The following is an 8592-nucleotide window of genomic DNA, read 5'->3' as shown; positions in this document are numbered from 1 at the left end:
CATTGGTGCTTCAGACAACTCTAGAGTTGTACTCGTTCCTATCAAATTAATTGGATCAAAAAATGACAGTTTGTGGAGTTGTTCAATGTGAATTGTCCTCTTAGGAAAGAGGAAATATGGTTTGATCATTGGATCCTGCAATGACTCGTACAGGGAGGAACTTCATGAACAATGGAAAACTTGCAATGCAATTGTCCTCTCTTGGATCATGAATAATGTTAGTGAGAGAGTCCGCTCTCTGGCATTGTTTATGCTACAAGTGCTTATGCAGTCTAGGAGGACCTAAAGGAATGATTTGACAAGGTGAATCGCATGCGCATCTATCAGTTGCATCGCGAAATTAATATGCTTTCCCAAGGTACTGATTCAGTTTCAATCTATTTCACAAAATTGAAAAGCTTGTGGAGTGAGTATAATGTTTTAGTTCCTAATCCAAGATGTGATTGCCCTAAATCTAAGGAGTATTTATATCACATGTGTCAGCTGAGACTGTTGTAGTTTTTTGAGTGAGCTAAATGAGTCATATGATCAAGCTCGGAGACAAATTTTGCTAAAGGGAGTGACTCCAACTATCAATCATGCTTATGCCATGCTTATAGAGGATGAACCAACCTAGCCCAAGCTTCACGGGCCAAAAAATTTGATGCGCTAGGACGGGCCGGCCCTTTACTTTAAATGGCCTTAAAATGTATGACCCAACCCAGCCCTAATAGGGTCACGGGTTGGGGCAGGCTAACCCTTTATTTTTATCGATTTTTTGTTAGATTTTCTTTTTCAATTTGAACTAATAGATATGGCAGTCCATTCGCACTTCTAACACATTATTATATAAAGTACATAATTCTACGATGATTTATAATATTTCAACACCAATACATTGTCAAACATATTTGAATTCATTGATTACATTATCTTAATAAACATCAACATTCATCTAAATTCATATACAAATTTAACAAGTTGAACAATATCAAAAAATTCTATATCAAAAATTTATAATATTTAAAATTCACTTAAAACTATTATTTCTTTGAATTTGGGTATTGTTGTGCAATTGATTTCGAGTGGTTGCAACATGTGTTTGAACATTTTCTAATGGATGCAGTTTTTATATTTATGATTAAAAATTTTAATATTTATCATTTAATGCTAAATGAGTAAAATATTGTGTAAGATACTTGGTAAAATTTATTGAGTAATCACAATTTATATTTTTAATTATTTTTTCTTTAATTTTAAGTTTAAATTGAACAACAATAACAAATGAAACATCAATACTTGATGATTAAGGTTTAAGACTTACTAAGTTAAATATCATGTAGGATATTAAACTTATTCAATAACTATTATTCTTAATTATTACTTTTTCTTTTACAATATTCATATATATTTTTAATTTAAATTAAATAGTATTTTGACCCACGGGCCGGCCCGGCCCAGCCTTAGTCAAGCGTCAAGGGCCAGCGGGCTGACTTGGGCTGGACATATAATCCCAGTTTTAAATGGGCTCAAAAATCACAACCCAACCCTTATAGCGGGCTGGGTTGGGTCGGCCTCAAGGGCCAAGCCCATTTTGACGACTCTAGTCATAACCACTTGCCATGAAAGTGAATCGAAGTTATACTAATGGACAAAGAAGTACCAACTACAAAGGTAGAAATTGTGACTATTGTCACCTCTAATGTCATGCTAAGGAGAACTGTTTTAAACTGATAGGTTATCTCACTGATTGAAATCAAAACAAGAAACTAGGTCTGGTTCTAGGTCATATGGTGGTGGTAAAAACTATTCCAGTAATGGTGGAAAGTTTTATCAACTTGAAAATATGGTAGCAGGACAAGTTGATGTTGCTAGTCCCAGTCATGACATAGGTTTTACACCACCGGCAAAGGCTCATACATTCACAGAAAAGGAATATACTCAAATCATGAGCATGTTGAACAAGGATAACAAGGAGATGAAACAGTCAATATGACAAGTATTACCACTTGTTTTTTGTCTAAAGTTTGTTCTGAAAGTTACATGTGGACTCAGGTGCCACACATCATATGTCTGCAAACAGACATATGTTCAATGATAGTACATGCTTAATTCAAAGTCACAAGGACAATTACACCTTCCTACTGGTGATGAAGTGCATATTTCCCATACTAGAGAGACTTACATATTGCAAATGATATGATCAAGGATGTTCTATTTGTTCCAGACTTCAGACTTAATACGTTATCTGTTGCTAAGATAATCAAGGAAGTATCTTGCTTTGTTTCCTTCTATCCTGATTTGTGTGTCTTTTACGACCTATTCAGTGACAAGGTGGAGGGTATTGGTAGACAGAAGGGTGTACTTTATATTCTTAAAGGAGAATTGGGAAGATAAAACTTATCCTGTAAGACTAAAGCATAGTAAGATCATTACAGAAGTTTCATCTACAAGATGTACACTATGGCACAAGAGACTTGGGCATCCAGCTTCACGGGTTTTAAGATGCTTAGACCTTTTGAAGAATCTTACTAATGTAGATATTCTTAATAAATGTACAATCTGCCAATTAGCTAAACAAACTAGGTTATCATTTCCTAATAGTGTTACTAAGTACTCTACCTGTTTTGAACTTGTACACATGGATTTCTAGGGACCTTATAAATCTTCTGCTTTTGATAATAAGTACTATTTTTTTACTATGGTGGATGAATATAGTAGATACATTTTGGTTCATCTGTTGTAGCTAAAATCTTAGACCATAGTGGCTATTAAGATCTTTATTTCCATGATCAAGACATAGTTTGGTGTATTGATAAAGACTACAAGGTCTGATAATGGGACTTTATTAATTCTCAATGTCAAACCTTGTTTTGGTCTTTAGGTATTTTGTATCAAACCAGTTGTCCTCATACAATACAATAAAATAGAGTTATGGAGAGGAAGCACAGACAAATATTTAATATAACTAGAGCTCTTAAATTTCAGTCTCATTTGCCCATTAAGTATTGGGGGTTGTGTGTGAAGGCTGTTGTATATATCATGAATAAGTTACCATCTTCAGTGTTAGGTAGTAAAATCCCTTTTCAACTGTTATTTTTTAAAGAGCCTAACCTATCCCATTTACGGGTCATGGGTTGCCTGTGTTATGTGATAATTGCCCCTAGAGGTGATAAGTTTCCTGAAAAGGCAAAACCTGTTGTGTTAGTAGGATATTCAAATTCTCAAAAGGGATACTTACTACTAGACATGTAATCTAAGAAGTTGTTAGTTAGTAGAAATGTTGTGTTCCAAGAATATATATTTTCTTTTGACCAGTCACAAAAAAAATTGCACCCGCAGCAGCTTCCAAACCTGATACAAACATAATTGATTTCTTAGTTTCCGTGATGTTTTTTTATGAGGATACTTCATTTTCTCCATCACTAGTTGAATATAATACTTTTATTGATACTGCACCACCTAATATTGATACAAATGACAAAAAATAGTGCAGATAGTCCAGTTGATCCCTCATTGGCTCAAACTTTATCTAGTGGTCCTACCAGAACTATTAGGCCACCTGTATGGATGCAAGATTATGTTGATTCCTCTAGAAGCCAAAAATGCAAATAGCTTGTCTTACAACAAAGTAAGCAATGCTTATCAATGTTACTTGACAAAGTTCTCTAGCTTAACTGAACCTGAGCACTTTAAGCAAGCTATAAAAGATGACAGATGAGTGAAAGCCATGAAGTTAGAGATCCAAGCCTTGAAAGCCAACAACATATGGACCATTGTTAACTTACTCAAAGAGAAGAACACTGTTGGTTCCAAATGGATATACAAAATAAAAACTATCTTACAAATGGTGAGGTAGAAAGTTTCAAAGTAAGATTAGTGGACAAAGGCTGTGTCAGTAAAAGGGGCTAGACTATCATAAGACATATTCACTAGTTGCTAAAATGGTAACAGTCAAGTGTGTGATTGTAGTAGTTGTGTCTAGAGGATGGAGCCTTCATCAAATGGATGTCTATAATGCCTTTTTACTGGGTGATCTTGAAGAAGAAGTATACATGGAACTGCCATAAGGTTTCAAGAGAAAGGGAGAGAATAAGGTCTGCAAGCTGCACAAATCTTTGTATAGTCTCAAGCAAGCTTCAAGATAATGGAATCTAAAGCTTACTAATGCATTACTTGATGCTGGATTTACTCAAAGTGCACATAATTATTCCCTTTTCACTCTACATAAAGGTATTGATACAGTAGTAGTTCTAGTACATGTTGATAATCTACATCTTAGTGGGAGTAATGCTGCTTTGATTAAAGCAACAAAAGATAAGTTATAAAACAAGTTCAGAATGAAGGATTTGGGTGATCTCAAGTATTTCTTAGACATTCAGGTCCTAGGTCCTAAGATCAGTTTTAGGAGTAATATTAAATCAAAGGATGTATATCCTTGAGTTAATCTCAGACACAGGTCTCAGTGGTTCTAAGACTACACTTACCCCCTTTGAAGTCCAATATGAAATTGACCACAATTGAATATGATCAATCTACAGGTGCACATGGAGATGAATTGTTATCAGATGCTTCTTTTTATCAAAGACTTATGGTCAAGTTCATGTATGCCACCATTACAAGACCTGATATCAGTTTTGTTTTCCAAATACTCAGTCAGTTTATGCAACATTCTAAGAGGTTACACAGGGAAGCTGCTACAAGAGTAGTCAGGTATCTAAAAGGTTTGTTGGACAAGGTATTTGGTTAAAGATTGATTATTCTACTGCTCTTACTTGTTAGGGTGACTCAGACTGAGCTGCCTGTCCTAACACTAGAAGATCATTCACTGGATATGCAGTTTATTTGGGTTAATCCTTGATATCTTGGAAGTCCAAGAAACAAGATAATAAGTCCAGGAGTTTTGTTGAAGCTGAGTATAGAAGCATGGCTTCAGTAGTTGCAGAGATAACTTGGATAGCTGGTTTTTTCCAGGAACTCAATGTTCCCATTACTTTGCCTAGATGAGTATTTAGTGATAGCAATTTAGCTATACAACTGGAAAACAATCTAGTGTTTCATGGGAGAACAAAACACATAGAGATTGATTGTCACTTCATCAGGGACAAGATCAAGAGTGGCTTGATCCAGGTTGTTTATGTCAACACTCATGATTAGGTTGCTTATCTTATCACTAAGAGCTTAATTCAAGCTCAACATGCACATTTATTAGGCATTACCTCATTCTTTTGATTTGATTAATAAAAAAATAATATGATATTCCTCTTGGAGAGAGTATTTATTTATTGAGTTAAGCATCTAGCATCCTATGATTGTTTTAACATGTGATTACTGCATCTTCTTTATGTACATGGCTACTGTTTCATTAGATACTTTACGGTTTTATTGATCAATTAATTAATCGGTTAATGAATTAGTTGAATAAGTTGCCAAATAGTTATGAGGTAGTTAGCTGAGTTGTCAATGAACTGGAAGTGAGCTAACAAAAGCTCAGTTGCTCAGTCTATAAATAGGGGCAACAATGCTTTGTACAAAGAGAGATCAATCAATAAAATTAGTTTCTCTTTTCATTTTCTCTCCATTAATCATGAATAATCAAGCTGCATTGCTTGATTTTCACATGGTATTACAGCCTGGAGCTCAGTACTGAGAAGATTCACATTGCTTCTCATCCAGTTCTCTGAGGATTTTTGGGAATTGTGTGATCCCTATTTTCTTCTTCCTCTTCGCAGAGTTAAGTTTTTTCTTTTTGTTGTCCAACGGTTCATCTATGGCCCCAAAAATTAATCAAGGTGATCCACTTTTCATTGGTGCTTCAGACAGCTCTAGAGTTGTACTCGTTCCTATCAAAACGTGACACCTTTGACATGGACTCCATTTTTATGGAATAAATCTGTCAGGTCAGCCCAAAAGAGTGACAAAAATACACTAAAATTGACTTCAAAGGGGTAATAGGATCCTATAAAATTATAATATGTCGTAGCAATTTTGGCCATAATTCGTAAGTGTACTGGATGCTTATCTCATTTTTAGCCTCTTATGTACTTATTAAATAAAAGGCTTGACAAAAGAATAGTTGAGAAATTGATCCAACTATAAGCTCAAATCTTATGTACTTTCGAGATAGGATATGCATGATTTGTAGCGAGTAAAGCATTTAGAATCCTTTGAACTATCATCGAATTGGTTATGAAACACTCCAATTTTACAGGGATTCTATTTTCTTCGTGACTAAATTTTATCATATTTTTGTCAATTTTTTAGCTGATGTGACACCTTTTTGGCTGACATAACAACACCTTTGACGTGGATCCATTTTTATGTAATAGTGATATCACGTCAGCCCAAAAGGGTGACAAAAATACACTAAAATTGATTTTAGTGGGGGTAATAGAACCCTGTGAAGTTGGAATGTATCGTAGCAATTTTGGCCATAATTCAAGAGTGTACTAAATGCTTATCTTATTTCTAGCTTCTAATTTACTTCTATATATATACATACTAGACATTGAATGATCCGTGCTTGCATGGGCCCAATATATGTTATTTTTTATCTCAATTTATGTGACACAAATATAATTTAGATTATTAATTATCAAGACAATTTTAACTTTTAATTATTATGATTTATAATACTTTTTCTTCTATTCCAATTTAAGTGACACGAATATAATTTCGAAAGTCAATCTATGTGGCAATAATATAATTTCGATAGTCAATCAAATGTTTTATTGTGATTTATAATATTTTTTCTTCTATTCAAATTTAAATGACACTGATATAATTTCGAAAGTCAATCTATGTGGCACTAAAATAATTTCGATAGTTAATCAAATATTTTATATTGACATATCATTTTATGTTTATTTTATTAAATATTATTAATTTTCTAATGCTATCATAGTAATTAATTAGGGGTGATTTAGTAAAATCATGATTGAAGAAGCGAAGAAGACATGTTTTAAATGGCTTATAACAACTAATTAGAAGTGATATAATAAAACTACTACAAAAAATACTTGTGAAAAAAAGCATAAATGTGCCTCATATAAGACATCAAGTTAATTTAAAATTTAAATATTAATTTATTATCTTATGTCTATTTTATAGTTTTTATTAAATATTATAAATTTTTAATACTTAAATAACATATAATAATTAATTAAGGGTGATGTAATAAAATCATGATTGAAGCAGCGAAGAAGACATGTCTTAAATGACTTATAACAACTAATTAAAAGTGATATAATAAAATTATAATAAAAAATACTTGTGAAAAAAAACATAAATGGGCCTAGACATCAAGTTAATTTAAAAAATTAAATAGTAAATAGTAATTAATATTTTTTTATTAAATACTATAAATTTTAATACTTAAATAACCTAGAGAAATTAATTAAGGGTAATAGGGTAAATTACGATTAAAGCAGCTAAAGCAGATAGCACAAGCAAGCATGTCGAAGACCTGCCTGCCTATTGCCGCTTATTATAGATAGTAATATATATATAGCTTGCTCCGTGATATTACTATACCACCCCTAATTAATTTATTATAAGTTATTTATATATTAAAAAATTGATATATTTAATTAAAAACTAAAATAGACATTTATAATATGTCTGCTTCATCTGGTTCAACCATGATTTTACTATATCACTATAATTAATTATTATTTTATTTATGTATTGAAAAATTAATAATATCCCATCCGTGATTTTACTATATCGTTCGTAATTAATTATTATAAGTCATTACATATTAAAAATTAATAATAAATAATTAAAAAATATAAAATAAAAATTTATAACATGTCTGCTTCTGCCTTGATTTTACTGTATCACCCCTTATTAATTATTATAAGTCATTTATGTATCAAAAAATTAATGATATTTAATTAAAAGATAAAACAGACATTTATGACATGTCTGCTTCAGCTGCTTCAACCATAGTTTTACTGAATATCACCCTTAATTAATTATTATAAGTCACTTGAGTATTAAAAGAATAAAAAAAATTAATAGAAAAAAGATAAAATAGATATAAAAATGATAAGTTAGCTCTTGATATTTTATAACTTGACGTCTCATATGAGGTTCACTTAAAAAATTTTCACAAGTATTTTTAATAGTAATTTTGCTTTGTCACTTCTAATTAGTTGTTGTAAGTCATTTAAGACATTTATGTGTCGCTGCTTCAATCGTGATTTTACTATATCACCCCTAATTAATTACTGTGGTCATCTAAGCATTGTGCCACTTAAATTGAAATAGAAATAATATTATAAATTATAATAATTAAAAAATTAAATTATTTAAAAAATATAATTGGATATCGACGTTACAGAACTCTTGACAAGGAGAGTAACATATATTATTCAAAAATTACATAAAAAGTATTATAAATTACTATAGTTAACAACTTAAAATATCTAAAAATAATTTAATCTGTTATATATCTCAAAAAAGTACATAAAAAATAATATAAATTAGAATAATTAACAACTTAAAAAATTTAACAAATATAAAATATTTGTTTGACTCTCAAAATTATATTAGTGTCACTTAAATTGAAATAGACAAAAAGTATTATAAATCACAATAATTAAAAATTTA

General features: G+C 31.3%; 1 long non-coding RNA gene across 1 annotated transcript; it reads left to right on the top strand.

The window, feature by feature from the left end:
• Nucleotides 1-9: 9 nt before the first annotated feature.
• On the top strand, nt 10-6195 carry LOC124897600. Its single transcript, XR_007054362.1, has 2 exons — nt 10-4212; nt 4521-6195. It is a non-coding gene; the product is annotated as an uncharacterized LOC124897600 (long non-coding RNA).
• Nucleotides 6196-8592: the final 2397 nt, after the last annotated feature.

Source organism: Capsicum annuum, chromosome 4, assembly GCF_002878395.1.
Source record: "Capsicum annuum cultivar UCD-10X-F1 chromosome 4, UCD10Xv1.1, whole genome shotgun sequence".
In the NCBI taxonomy this organism is placed as follows: Eukaryota; Viridiplantae; Streptophyta; class Magnoliopsida; order Solanales; family Solanaceae; genus Capsicum; species Capsicum annuum.
This window is presented reverse-complemented; position numbering and strand designations above follow the sequence as displayed.